The sequence below is a fragment of the Pinus tabuliformis genome, chromosome 4_1 (assembly GCF_031772625.1).
Source record: "Pinus tabuliformis cultivar Carrire ecotype Pingquan chromosome 4_1, CPIR1, whole genome shotgun sequence".
In the NCBI taxonomy this organism is placed as follows: Eukaryota; Viridiplantae; Streptophyta; class Pinopsida; order Pinales; family Pinaceae; genus Pinus; species Pinus tabuliformis.
In genome coordinates, this window is record NC_142303.1 from 442,573,722 (window position 1) to 442,590,084 (window position 16,363).

Below are 16,363 nucleotides of genomic sequence, written 5' to 3' on the forward strand. Positions count from 1 at the left end.
ATTCTTAAAAGTTTTCATGATGGGTACTTGTTGGATGTCGAATTTAATTCTGCATCAAACGAATTTCTACGCTTAAAGTTTTTAGTAAACCTATAAGGAGATAAGCCAAAAATACAATTAAAAAAAGAGAGTAGTTTTTTGTCTTTTCCCTCTAGAATATTTACATGTTCCTCTTTTTAAATTTAAAGGATTTTGATTGGTTTACATATTATGACATGGAAATTATGTGAAAATTTCATGAGAACTTTTTGGCTAAAATTTCCTCTAATGGATTTTAATCTTTCTTTGGAAAAGGAAGTTATAATGGGTGTGAGGGTGCCTTCTTTATATGGGTCTTCACTACAACGTTGCTTCACTATGGAAGACAATTTTCCAGGGTTGAAATTGCATGACCATTCGAGCCTTGTAAGAGTATGTATGTCAAAAACATGATTTTATTTTTTGTTATTATTTTTATACAATGGGATAAAATATAATTAATTTTTGTATGTGTTTACGTTGGAGTTTCATTGTCCTCTTCTTGTGCATGGGTGTGTGAACCATGACTCCCCCCAAGACCCATGACATTCCATGTATAAATTATCTACATTTGTATGTTTGAGAAGGAACTACCGACAAGTTTCATGGACTTGTAGATTCATCTTCTAATTGACTTAGTGGATGAGGTTGAATTATTTGGGGTGGTTTCTTATCATTGGATGTTCTTCTTAGAGAGGTACATGAAGAAAATGAAAGGTTTTGTTTGAGAAAGGGAAAAATGTGAGGCATCTATGGAAGAGGGGTACATATCATATGAGTCTTTCTATTATGCCATTGAGTACATCAAGTAGATCGAAAACACACCAGGTGTAGTGATTTGGGATGAAAAATGGATGAAGACAAAATGGAAGGGGAGCTTCTTCAAACGAATGGAAAAAGGTGAATGATAAAGAGTATGTGACTTATCATTTTTCAAAATTATACACAAGTAATATCGACATTGAACTTCATATTAATGCATATATTGACGTCATATGTACTATATATGTTCCTTTGATTTCATCAACGAATTCAGAAATTGAATCCATTAACAAATTCATTCTTTACGATTTGGACACAACACAGCCGTGGGTTGCATTGTATGAATAGAAGAGGAGGAAATGGGATAGTGACAAGAAATAATTCACATGGTTTAATGGTAGAAGCATGCCTTATCCTGATCATTTACAAGAAAATATACCAATGACATGCTGTAAAAATTGGGTTGATGTCCAAGTTGGAGATAAATACGGTGCATCTGATTGTGACCCACGTGCTGAAGAGGATGCGATAATCATGGGGATTAGGTGCAACAACTCAGTAATAATCTCTTCTTCTACATTTTCAACTTCATAATGCACATTTGAATTGTAACATCTATATTCTATATTTTAATTATGTTCACGTTATTAGACACATGACACTATGATTTTTTCACCTTTTTATAATTGCATTTGTTCCCATCTATGTGGGAATATGGACATAGTTTTTGCATGGAGGTTGTCAATGATGGATGCATGACTGATGCAGGAGTATTATAGCTTCCAAGTCATCAAGTTTTTGAAGAAATTATCCAAAAGGGATTTCAATATTGTAAAGGAATTATAATTCCTTTAATTGAAAATATTCTTAGTTTCATTTAATTATTATAGAATAGTTTTATAAAATCTATGGATAGGAGAGACTTTTTCCATAAGGAAAAAACAAAGTTTCCTTAAAAATCATTAGAGATTTATGGAATAAATCATGAAATATTTAGGGAATAAATCAAGGAGTGATTTAGGGATCTAGGAAAAACTATTTTTCTTCTAAAGATATATTTAGTCTATGTAAGCCTAAGGGAAAAGCTAATTGCCAAATGAATGTAGAATCAAGCCATAAAGAGTGAATGTAGAGAAATGAGATTTTTCTAAGAGTATGTGTATGTACATGTTTGATTTGATGGAATAGAGTTTCATATATTTGTGGTGCTCACAAATCGTCTTTGTATGAATGGAATAATTTTAGTTTTTTCATGTTCTATAAGTGAATTAGGATTTTTATATGAAATAATTTTGCAGAACAATTTAATGGCTTGACGATGAATTGATTTGTTTGTGATCTATAGAAGGTGAATTTCTAAGGAAAGTTGAATTTTCCTACTACCCCTGGACTGAATTTTGTCAGTGGAGAATGTTAAGTTCTTATGACTCATTCTTGATTGATTATTCTTCATTATCTATATTAGTGTTTAACGGAGATGAGATGAGATGCAAATATGGATCATGATGACAAGATGGCATGGTGATGGATGGATTGGTAGGTGGAATTCTCCCTAGTTGAGAGGGAGTGCTAAATTTTAAAACTAGGGCAAAATTCCACTTTGGATAGCTCATTTGATAGATATGATTATTACACTGAATTCATCTTTTTGACAGGATAACAATTGACCTAAAGATCATCAAATTTGGACAAGGGGAAATATGTTTTTGAGGTCAATCCCACACATGTAAAAATTGTCAAGGTTAGCCACATCATCACGTAGGGTCATGAAACCCAATAGACATGTATCTTGACCCTCAGTTACTTATTTAAATAAGAGAGACCTCCAACCTCATTTGGCATTATTGCAACTCATCTTCTTCTTATCTCTCCTCATCTAATTATTTTGTACAGCTCATTGGGAAGCTCTTCTTCTCTCACACATGTGGTTGAAAGAGGATGAATTTCAGGAACCCGAATTTCAAAGTTCTCTGCAACTTTGACCAATGTTTCTTTTTGAGCAGCCTTTGACTTCGATTTTTTGGGAGAAATTTTGTTTGGGTAGGCTAAGTTTTTGGGCAAAAAAACCAAGGAATTCTATTTATATTGACCGTATACCAATTGCAAATTTTTATTGTAGAAAGAAGTGAAACATTTGACCAATTTTGACTTAGTATTTTGGGACTGCTTTGGGTTCATTTTGACTAGTAAAGAAGGTTGAGTTTGACTGCATTTTGCTGAGCTACATTCTGGAATGTTTTTACCAGTGTTTACTTTCTGATTAAGGCTAATTTTCCTGCTATTGACTGGGATGTAATTGTAGACTTTGACATTCTTGTTTTGATCATCTTTTGGCAAGTCAATTTGGAGATTATTGTACTCTCTCTCTCTCTCTCTCTCTCTCTCTCTCTCTCTCTCTCTCTCTCTCTCTCTCTCTCTCTCTCTTGATCGTTTGATATGTATAATAAGAAGAATTGATCAAAGGGTTTTCCCCATCTTCGGCTTTTTCTGTGGCATTTGACAAAACTGGTGTTTTCTTTTCTTGGCTTGTCTTCTACTTTTATTGTTCATGTTCTATCTACATTCATTGTTAATGTATGGTTAAAATGATCGTTATTGGAAATTTTCATCGGGATGCTGAAAGAACATTGAAGTAATTTTGCAAAGCATAGAACATACCATTGTTAACTAAAATTAACAAATCATTATCTCCTTTCCCAAATGGCATTGTAAGTATCAATCTAAAATAACTCACAATGATAGAAAATGGAGTTGGAAAAGCGTATATGTGTTATATATGTTTACTAAAATGCCTACTACAACCATCATCAAAGTTTATCAATATGGTAAGGTAACCTCCCTTATTTTCACTATGAAACATATCTCCATAAATATAAATGTAGTTTAATGTTAGGTCCCTATAATACTAGTGTATTCCCTCATTGTTATTAGTGTAGCCCCCTTATTTTTATTGTTGCTCCCCATAGAAGCCCACTATTGTTATTGTGGTGCCCTTACATTATTATTGTTATGTCAGCTCTGATTATATTATGACCCCTTAGACTCCTATATATAGGAATCAGGTTGTGTCATTTGAATCATCCAAGAATTGTTCATTTGTGTAATGTAAAGGAGGTTTATCTATATTTTCTTTTGTTACTTGAGTTGGTTGCATAACATTTAAAACATGGTGCACAATATCTATGATAATAAGGATTCAAGGTGACAATCCTACTCAAATAGAAAAATGAGAAGAGCATAACCAAAATGAGAAAATAGGGAATTTGGAAACAACATTGAAGATTTATTCTAGAATTAGATACTTATTGGTTTATTAATCATTTCACATGTTTTTTCTTCGTTTATATCAAGAAATAAATAAATCACATAATGATAAATCTATGAGGACTTTAACAATGAAAACATTGTGTATTAATATGTAAGATTAAATTCTTCACATGAGAGGTAAATTCATGTTTACAATAATAAAATTTCAATTATTGCAACATTATGTAAAATAAAAGGAGTTCCTATGTGCATGTGTAAAATGTTGATTACATCTTTTTATGGACCATAAGAGAAATAAATGGGCTTACATGGATGCATGAGAGGTTTTAATTTTTTCTTCATGGAAAATGGAATTTTTTTTACAGTTCTTTTCAATGGTAATTACAAAGAAAAGTTGGATTAATAAATATTTTATGGCCAAGAATCAAATGATAAATAATGTGATGGTGACGTGGTGATTGATTTTTCTTTCCTATTTAGATTATGTAAAACAAATATCTATTTTTATGTATTTACAAGTAAATTGTTTAAAGTAGACATTCCTTTATCATTGTAAATACGATTTATTAGCTAGGAGAAATGTGAAAACATGAATTTTAGTAACTATATTGTAATAAGTATGTGGAAAAAAAAATATTTCTTGAGTTCATTAAGAAATAATCAAATATATTATTTGTCAAAAAGTTAAATGTAATATAAGTCGATTTTTGTATTATTTAACTCATATTCATTATTACAAAAAGCTAAATTGAAACCACAATAGCAAACAAAGAACCAAAGTAGAACCCAAATGTTATATCTTGAAAAAAGTTCACTTGCCTCTTTAAGGGAGAAATTCCAATAGCACAAATCCCCATGTAGAAGTAACTTCACAAGCCTTAATTTACATTTCTTGATCCTCATCTTTGGAGAGAGAAATTTAGAATTTAAATTGGTAAGATTTCCTATAAATATTAAATTTAAATTGCTTGAAAATCTCATAACTTTAGTGATAAATTAAATTTTATTAAAATATAATTTTTTAAGTTATATAGAATCTACATTCATTATAGAAAAATTGACTTAAGTTTTTTAAATCTAAGAAAAGATTGAATTTTATAAACTAGCATAGATCCATCTTAGCAATGGATCTACCAAGAGCAGAGAGGGATTGAATCTAATTATATGAAAATCTCTTTTTAGAATCCCAAACGTCAAAACTCATGTACATGCCAAAAATATTTATTCTCTTTTAGTGGTTCATAAATCTCTGATTAAGATGGGTCTAGTGGTTTCCTATATATATATATCTATATATATATATACCGTGTGTAATTTTACATTAATAATTGAATGAGTTACACATTTTCATTTTATTGAGAACTAACTAAATTTTTTTACCTTTTAATTATTTTTTATTGAGAACTAACTAAATTTTTTTTACCTTTAATTATTTTTTCCTTCTGTGTATTAAAATATTTTACTAATTAGGTTAGAACGAATAGGAATGAACTATCTAAACAACAAAAAAAAATTATGGTAATTTTACAATTACATATTCAACCATACTAAAATTTGTAATATATAAAAATATCTTTGCATTCTTTTTTTAAAGTAAGTTGTTTTGCATGTATTTTCATATATATAATTTTGATATAACTTCACCATTACATAGCCTATAATAAATATTATTTCATAAAAATAAGCATCATGATGATAACCATATAACAAATATAAACATCATCTGAAATATACATTCAAATTCGCTAACATCATTTAATTATATATACCTCTAACACATATAAATGTCATTAGCTAGCACACAAATCTAATAACCAAATTGGGTATCATCATCTTGATCACATCTAACAAAAAACAAGCATTGTAATCTAACATCATCACCACACACATCCTCAAATATACATCTCATGTCAAATAAATACTCTCACATACACATCAATATGCAAGCACATTAAATGAACATATCTAACATAACCTAACAATATATAGATCAACACCAACATATAAATTAAGTACATCAACATGAAAAAAAAAAATGCAATATATATATCTATATATATATATATATATATATATATATATATATATATATATATATATATATATATATATATATATATATATATATATATATATATATAAGTCAAATAACTACATCAAGCCAAATAACTGCTATAAAATATATGATACAATAAACATAGTAGTGGAAACCTGGTTTTTAGTAGAAGATGACATATGGTCAACTACCTCAACAGTTGAACTATGGGGTGGAGGAGAAGGTGGTTGTTCTGCTCTCTCAGGATAAACATGAGGCAACAATGGGTGATCATGAGGTGAATGATGAGGAGGTGGAGTAGTACGAAAAGGATCAACAACACCCTTATCATGATTCGATGGCGTAGTATGTCTAGGTGAAGACTTTGTATTTGATGCATGACCATCCCAAGTAGGTGGAGATGTACTACAAAAAGGATCACCACCCTAATCATCATGTTACAATTGGGTAGCACCAAGTGAAGACTCATGTGTATCTACATCAGGCCCGCCCCTCCTCGTTGTGACCAGGAGCCTAGTAGATCTGATGATATGATGCATAAGACTCAACATTTCATGTGCACAGTCCATCGACATCTCTAGGAGCTTAGGATCTACCCTAATGTCTTGATCCATCACAGGGTGAATTCCCTCCTCAACCAAAATAAAATAATCTGATGCAGTACTATGTCCTGAATCTAACACTAGCCCTACATGCATGAATGGTCGCACACATCTACATCAGAGCATGTACCTCACCCTCCGCGACCTCAACCATCTCTGCATCTCTCTTTGGTGGGGGAGGAGGCATGTCCCAAAAGAAACTACAAATGTCTACACAATATATTGTACACAACAATAATTAGACAATTTCATTAAACAATTTAATAAAACATGTTAAAGAACGTAATAAAATAAAATGTATTCTAATTAGCTAAGAAAATTAAATGAAATGAGATTAATTTGAAGAAAACACTAATATTACCTCTATCATCTACGAGCTCATATGATGTGAAGAGGATGTTGGGACACTATTGCCAATCCATCCCTGCATAAGGACATGACACCGAGACAATCATGTGGTTAGTCTCACTGGCTAGTAGCCCCAATACCTCATTGGAAATCCCATTCAGATACTTCGGTTAGCCCCTCTTCGGCATCATATTACTCCAAATGAGCTTCTACACCTCATTCATCGGCCTAGGAGGGCGATGGTAAAAATTAGGCCTCGTCTTCGGAAACGTCTCAAAAAATAAACAAAAAAGCTTTGACGAAAAAGGGAAGTTTTCCATCCCATGTATTTTAGCATGAAATTTATCTAAAGCCATAAAAAACTACCACCTAAAAATGGTTTACCATCTGATACATCATGGCCTCTGCACCAAAGAATCGACAAAAAAACAAAGAGGGAAAATAATGGGCTTCTCATCACCAGTATAGCGGGTAGTAGTACTCACTAATAGTGAGAGACACCTAACCCCCTCTACACCAAAAGAAGTGATCTCTAATTTCCCACCAGACCCATGAAAATATGTTGGACACACTACATGATTCCCAACATATCTCTGAGAGTAGATATGATTCAAAATTATGCAAGAATGCAACAGAATATAGAAATAGAAATAAACACATAGATAGAGTAGAAATAAATATTCATTTCATTAATATAAAATAACTCAAAGATGCTTACATACAGAATGGAAATATACTAGCTCGGGCAATGGTAGCTTATCACTGTGAAGAGATGTGGCAACTACATGCCTTTAAATTTTGCTACAATGAGGCTCAAGGGCCCTTTTATTATTGAACAAAAAGGGGAAACCAAAAAAAACTAAAACCCTAACCCTAGGAGATGGAATGTTGAGAGTTTGTGGGCCCTGTTGGGGTTAGTTGGGCAGGGAAATTCTCGGGGTCGTAACTTGGCATATGATCTTCATTTGGCGCATATGATACCGTTTTAAAAATATCTCTCCGATTACTAAAAACTTTGTGGGAATCCCTTGCCTATGGCTCTAGGCATGTTGTAGACCTCAAAATAATGTCTTTTAGGGGCTCAAAATTACTCTGAAAGTTTAGGACCTAAGAAATTACTAAGAATAGTAAATTATGCTATAATCAAGGAAACTAATGAAACCAATTGGAGGTCCAGGTGGAATAGGTTGATGGCCACCAATATCCACCTGCATCAATCCTCCCCCCTTAGGAAGAAATGGTCCCCATTAAGTGTAGAGCCTCCATGACATGAGGAAATGTCCGAACCTGATCTCTTGTGTGAGCCACTTGCCTTGGTGAACAAATTGGCCTATTTTGACAACTCAATATAGTTGGATCCTATGTTGGCAATTGTTCTTGATATGTGTATCCATGATCCTATTAGTTGTGTCACATTTGATGCAGGCCAAGGAACAATGGAATGTTGAGCTCGAAAGCGTTGTCTCCTACAACCTTAATAATGGTATAAGGTTTATATCGGAGTGGGTGAAGCTTGTGGTGTGCCCCAACTAGGTGATCCTTCTGTAAATGTAACCAAACTTTGTTTCCCAACTGGAACTTGTGCGACACTCGATTTTGATCATTAAATTGTTTGTACTTGGCATTTGATCTGTCTAATATGTCATGGACCTTCTAGCATATGTGTTGAATTTGTTCAATGAATTTGGTAGCTCTGTCAGCCTCAGAATCAAGATGAGACGAATCTATCTGAGTAACTGTAACTGGAATAGCAACATCAATGGGAAATAATGGCTAGAATCCCAACCCCACCTGAAAGGGGTTGTAGCCAATTGAGCTATGGAGAGCTTTGTTGTAGTTGTGATGGAAATAAGGGAGGATTTCATCCCATTTGTGTGGACGCTTTGAGTTGCACATGTGTAGAATGTGCACGATTTTTATGTTGACGACCTTTGTTTGGGCATCATATTAGGGGTGGATGGTTGTGGGCTTAGTGAGCTTGGTATCTAAAAATGACTAGAGGCTTGACCATAATTTACTTAGGAACTTGTTGTCTTGATTTGAGATAATGGACTGTGGGATCCCAAAGTGTACCCACACTCGTTCAAAGAAGAGTTTGGCAATGGCTTCTATTGTGATACTCTTCTTGCAAGCCACTAGAATGGCCATCTTAGAAAATTTGTCGATGACCATGAAAATGTGATCATTTCCATGCTTGGCAGAAGGAAGGCCCGACATGTAATTCATGGAGATAGATTCCAAGGGCCAGCTAAGAGTAGGAAAAGGAGTATACAGGTCTTTCTTCTTGACTGTATGTTTTCCAATGGTGTAGGGAGTGCAATATTTGATGTGCTTCCCAACATCTTGTCAAAGGTTCAACCATTAAAATTACTTCTGCATCATTGTCGTTGTTTTCTCTACCCAAAAATGTCCAGTGACCCGACTGTAGTGCGCCTACCAAATAACTTTGGAACTCTTGCTTGAAAGAACATAAAGGTGTCCCAAGTGGCATAACAACATGCCTTTGAGGTGAAAATTTGGAAATTTCTTTCCTTACAGGAGAATCTGGTATGTGGTGTTGAGTTTTGGATCAGTCTTGTAAAGATGCAGTCATCCCAAAGTCTCATCTCCACAAGATTTGAGAAAAGTTTTCAGTGCCATAACCAGTGGTCGGCTCAGGTAGTCTTCAATATTAATTTTGTTGCCCTTATTATACTTAATTTTCAAATGGAATTGTTGTAGATATGTGGACCATTTCTGATGGCTATCATTCTACAACTTTTCTTCTATTTGTATGAATTGCAAGTGTTGGTGGTATGTGTGGATGAAAGTTTTTTTCACCAGAATGTAATGCTTCCATTGTCGACAAGCTTGAAAAATGGAATACATCTCTTTTTCATAAGTGGCATACTTTTGGACTGTATCTGAAAGTGTCTCACTATGATATTCCACTAGATGACCTTGTTGGGTAAGAACTACACCAATAACATAGGCGGAGGCGTCTGTCTTAATTTCAAATGGTTGTTGCAAGTCTGGTAATGCAAGCATTGATGCAAAGCAAAGGCGATGCTTCAACTTGAAAAACTCCTTTCTTGGGGTTTAAACCAAAAAAACTTTTTTTTCCGCTCTACCCTTGTTGAGTTGACTCAAAGGCCAAGTGATATGAGAGAATCCAAATATGAACTCTGATAGAAATTCGCAAGACCTAGAAAGCTACAAAGCTCTGTTAGAGTGGTTAGGGCTAGCCAATCCCAAATAACATGTATCTTTGTTGGGTCCACATGCACACCCCGCTCATCAATAATGTACCCTAGATATTGAACCTCAATTATACCAAAAGTACATTTTTCCAAATTTTCACACAAGTTTTATTGTCGCGGGGTTTGGAGGACCTATAGAGTACCGTGTAGGTGCTCTTCTCAACTCTAGTTGAAGATCAGGATCTCATCTAAATGCACTACTACAAACGAGTTGCTAAAGGTCCACAAGGTATCGTTCCCTGACTAGCTTCGAAGGGTGGAGTTCCTGAGAATCCCTCACCTCCATACCCCTTAGCTTTCTTTCCCAGATTCTTTTCCTCGCCTTGTTTCTTTTCCTCTAGATGCCTGATCTTCCCCCCTCCGCCTTTCCTCATCTGAATGTGGTAACTCTGTTCAGGAGTTTTCCCCTCCTCCCATCCCGTCTTCTTTTCTACCTCCGGCTGCCTTTGAACATTAACCTCCTGGGGATCATGCGTACTCTTATCCTGCCCTTTCCAGCACCCTTCCATTCTCTGATCTGTCCCTGCCTTTCTCATACTTTCCCTTTCTGTTATCTGCCTAAAATTACAGTGTATGGAAGGTCGTTCTCTCACCTTTCACCTAGCTTCTACGACTATTAAACCACCTTCTGTTTCCTTGCTCTTGTCAGTGTTATCACAGAGATCAATGAACAGTTTCTTGCCTACATGCCTCTTTTCATGCCAAGTTTCATGACCTTCCTGCCATCCTTTACCTTTCCGTGCCTCCTCTCTTTGCCGCTTGCAATCTCCAAGCTCGCCATCTCCTCCTCTTCTTGGTCTTATGCCAGCTACCCTACATCTGATCAATTGATCGCTGCCATTCTCCCCAACTTCTTCCTTCATTACTATGTCTTCGCTACTTCTCGGTATCATTCTCAGCCTGCCTTCCACCCTATCATCCAACGCTATTATGTTATTGCAAGGTGGCCTTCCCTGCGACCCTCCTGTCCTCATAATGATTTCACATCCCACTGCCTCTTTCACCCCGATCAGGGACCATCGGTAATCTTTATCATAGAACCACAATTTCATTATTATCCTGAGTAATGATTGAGTTGAGAGTCTCCCATCGTGGCTTGTTCATAAGGGTTGGCCATACACTGTCTACCTTCCCATCCTGTTCGTTGCATCCCCAGTTAGCTAGGAAGTCTGCTACTTTGTTTCCATCCCTCCTAACGTGGTTAATAATTTTATAATCAATGCGTTTCATTATCTCTGCTAGGTCCTGTATTAACCCTACCGTCCTCCAGCTCTTTGCTACCTGTTCCCAATCCTTCCCATTGTTTAGTTTCCTTAGCATTTCTACTACTAGCTGTGAGTCTCCTTCAATTTCCAATTTAGTATATCCATTTCTTATTGCTATTCTGATACCTTGGTAGACTGCCATCAGTTCAGCTTCATTATTAGTCATTATGCCCCCCCGGTCAACATAAACCCATCTAGTGCATCTTTCATTATCTCTGAAGATACCTCCAAAACCTGTTGGCCCTGGGTTTCCCTTAGAAGCCCCATCAAAATTTAATTTTATGAAGTTTTCGCGAGGGCAATTGAACTTGGATGGGCTTTGGTTCTGAATTCCCTGGATTCTTTTCTTTTGGGGATACACCATGTTATATTCTAGATTTAGGCTGACTAAAATTCGGTCTTCATCTGGGTTCGTTTTCCAGTCTTCTTCCTCCCAGGTCTCTGCTAGAATAGTTTCCCTTATTAGTTTTTGCATTCTTTTCCAGATCATCTCTGGAGGATTTTCTTTAACATGAAAGATTCTTTGATTTCGTTCTTTCCATATAAGCCATATATTAAATCCCACTACAAGACTCCAGGCTCTCCTCACCACCGGGCTTGAGAATTGGCCTTTCCCCCATTGGAAGATGGTTTGTTTGATATCAAGGGGATCTCTGTTTGACTTTCAAAAAAGGTTCTTAACTTCTTCCCATTGCTATTGGGCATAGGGAAATGAGTTCAGAAGGTGTTCCTGTGTTTCTTTGTATTTTTTACATAGGCTACATCTAGGAGGTCCCTGGAATCCCCGTTTCTGTATCTGGTCCCACGTCAGGATTCTTCCTTTCCCTACTAACCAAGCGAACATAGTTACCTCCGGCCACCATTTTTTCCTCCATAATTGCTTCCATTCTAGAGAATCCTCTTCTTGTTCTTGATGAGTGGTAAGATAGTAAGCTTTCTTCACCATGAAGGTTCCCTTCGTGGATCTCCCCCATCTGAGTATATTTGGGTATGTTCAAATTTTGATTCTTCTTGATTCCATTTCTTTCACTATTCTCTCTTTCTGCTCATGATCTATGTTGTTGTCCCATTCTTCTGGTTTTCTCCAAGTCCGCCAAGTTTCATCTTGCCCCTCTTCCTTCGAATATTCCTTGACATATTTTAATCCCTCCATTACAGCCTTTTGATATGTATTCTATAGGCCTTGTATCTCTATCATTCTTTCCCTTTGCTGCTAGGCATCCTCCCAAAATTTGGCTATGCTTCCTTTCCTAATTTCCCAGAAAACGTGTCTGCCTATAATATCTTTGTTCTGACTGGCCAGGTCCCATATTGTGGATCCTTTTGGGACTTCCTCCAGTCTGAGGATGCCTTCAGTAGTTATAGGCATATTATATTTTTGGGTCCATATCCTTTTCCATAAATCTTCTCCACCCCTCATCCACCTCCACCACAACTTTTCCCCTAGAACTTGGTTCAAGATGCCCGGGTCCCTGAGACCTAGTCCCCCTTCCTCTTTATGTTTTGACAGGCTTTTCCATGATACTAGGGCCCATTTCCTTTGTTGTTTAGGACCACCCCAGAAGAATTTTCTGAATATTTGTCTCATTTTTATACAAACTCCTTTGGGGACTGCCATCGCCGAAAGAGGATAGATGGGAATTGCCTGGAGAATTGATTTAAGGAGCACTAGTCTTCCTGCTATGTTCAGCGATTGGAAGGACCAGTTTGCTAGTCTATTCTTGATTTTTTCCATAGTTTGATACCAATTTTCTATCCTTAGAGGGTTTAATGCGAATTGGTTTCCCAAGTATTTTGTAGGTAATTCTCCAGAGCGGAATCCCAATGTTCTGGTCAGCTGAGCTTTAAGCATTTCTGGGTTGTTGAAGAGAAAAGTGCAAGATTTATCCTTATTAATTTCCATGCTCGATGCTTCCATGAAGAGGTCCAGAATCTGCTTTACCCTCTTAACCTCTCTTAGAGAGACAGCATAAAAAATCATGATATCATCGACGAACTGTTGATCATTGATAGGTAAATTGTTTCCCCATGGCCCCATTCCTTTTCTTTTCCCCTCCCTTAGTTCTTTTTTAAAGTATCGTCCTAATACTTCCGTGGCGATTATGAACAAGAAAGGGGATAAAGGATCCCCTTGTCTCAGACCTCTTATGGCATTGAAGGTCGATGTTGGTGACCCGTTCAGAAGGATGGAGAAATTGGGAGATGATATCATATTATAAATCCAGTTTACCCATCTATTACAAAAGCCAAATGCCATTAGGATTGTCTTGAGATACTTCCAATTTAGACGGTCATACGCTTTTGAGAGGTCCTATTTTATCATCATTCCCATCTCCTTTTTTCGTTTCAGAGAATGAATCACTTCCTGAGATACCACCAAACCATCTAGAATTTGTCTCCCTTCCACAAACCCATTTTGTTCCGGGGATATTATGCTAGGGAGAACTTGTTTCAATATCTTAGCCATTAACGTAGCAATAATTTTATATATTACATTACACAGGGAAATAGGGCGGAAACCTTGGGCAGTTTCTGAGTTAGCAGATTTAGGAATAAGGGTTAAAAGAGTTGAGTTTAGACCCGGCCATACCTTCTGTTTTCTGCGAGATTCCTCTACCACCTCTAGGATGTCTTGTCCAAGGAAGTGCCAGCCTACTTGGTAAAATTCCAGTGTAAATCCGTCCAGTCCTGGGGCTTTGTTTTTCTTCATTCCTTTCATTATATCCTCCACTTCCTCCAGGGTTGCTGCCCTCATTAGGGCCATGTTCTGGTCCCTTGTAATCATTTTCGAAATTTCATTGCAGACCCTCCCTATAGCTTCTTCTCTATCCCCTTGAGGTTCGATCAGGATGTCTTTAAAATATCCAACTAGAGCCTGTTCCATTTCCTCATGCTGAGTTATACGTTGCCCTTCTTCATTTTTTATTAAGAAAATTCTATTCCTTTGTCTATGTTGAATCATGGCTTGGTGGAAGGACTTTGTGTTTTTTCTCCTTGGCGAAGCCAGTTTATACGGGACTTTTGTTTCCATAGTATTTCTTCCTTTTTTCTCCGTTCCTCTAGTTGGCTAATCACTGTTCCTTCTTCTCTACTTCTTTCCTCACTTCGGCCTTCTGCTATTATTTTTTGTTGCAGCTCTTCCATTTTTTGCTCTAAGCGCTGCTTCTCCTCGAATATATTCCCAAAATCCTCTTTGTTCCATATTTTTATTTTTTCCCTGAGTTCTTTTAGTTTTAGTTGGAAGGTTTGCATCTTGCTACATCCTCTTTTTTGGCTCTGTGTCCACCATTCCTCCACCTTTGGTATGAACTGCTGATTCATAAGCTAGAACGCTTCAAATCTGAAGGGGCGCTTTTTTGGGCTCGATTTGATGTCAATTTCCAACCTGATGGGCCAATGATCTGAGCCCATGGCAGGAAGGATCATTGTTTCTATAAATACATCTCTATGTATGATTTGCTCTGATATTAAGAATCTATCCAGTCTCGATGCTATTTGATTTCTACCCCCTCTTCTATTGTTCCATGTATGTATCCCGTTTATTGTGGGAATATCTACCAATCTTTACTCCATTATCATCTCACCAAAAGCCTCCATGTCTTGGTCCGCTCTTTTTGATACTCCTCGCCTTTCTCCTGTGGTTGTGATCATATTAAAGTCTTCCCCTGTGATCCATGGCATCTTTGGGAAAAGCCTTCGAATTGTTTTCATATTTTGAAGAAAGTTCCTGCACTAGCTTGATAAATGCAGTCTGTAAACACCTGTGAGGAGTATCCACTCTGATGATCCTATCATTCTAAAAGTTCCTGTGAGAATTCGAGGAAGGCTAACCCAGTTTTTGAAGTGTACTTCCTCTGGATTCCAAAGAACTGCCAGCCCTCCTACAGTACTTGTCACATCCTGGCCCATTACCTCATAATGAGTATTAAATCTTCTCATTATTTCTTCCATCTTCTGGGAGTTGATATTTGTTTCTTGGATTATCATTATACTAGGTTTATCTTTCTTCAACCTATCCCTCAAATATCTTTGTTTTCCTTCGCTATTAAGACCTCTGATGTTCCAGCTTGTGATTATCATTTTAAAAATTTGGATGGTTGTTGAAATACCTCTGAAAGAGGTATGACTCTTCCTGAGTTTACCAACATCTCCCCTACCACTTGAATAGTTTCGCTCATTGGACATCTACCTCTTTTTCTACCTCCTTTACCAGTACTACCCATTCTGATACTCTGAGCTCCTTGGGCTCCTATTTGCTCCAGGAATGAGTTACACATTTTCATTTTATTGAGAACTAACTAAATTCTTTTACCTTTAATTTTTTTTTTTGAGAACTAACTAATTTTTTTTACCTTTAATTATTTTTTCCTTGTGTGTATTAAAATATTTTACTAATTAGGTTAGAACGAATATGAATGAACTATATAAGCAACAAAAAATATTTATGGTGATTTTACAATTACATATTCAACCATACTAAAATTTGTAATATATAAAAATATCTTTGCATTCTTTTTTTAAAGTAAGTTGTTTTGCATGTATTTTCATATATATAATTTTGATATAACTTCACCATTACATAACCTATAATAAATATTATTTCATAAAAATAAGCATCATGATGATAACCATATAACAAATATAAACATCATCTGAAATATACATTCAAATTCGCTAACATCATTTAATTATATATACCTCTAACACATATAAATGTCATTAGCTAGGACACAAATCTAATAACCGAATAGGGCATCATCATCCTTATCACATCTAACAAAACACAAGAATTGTAGTCTAACATCA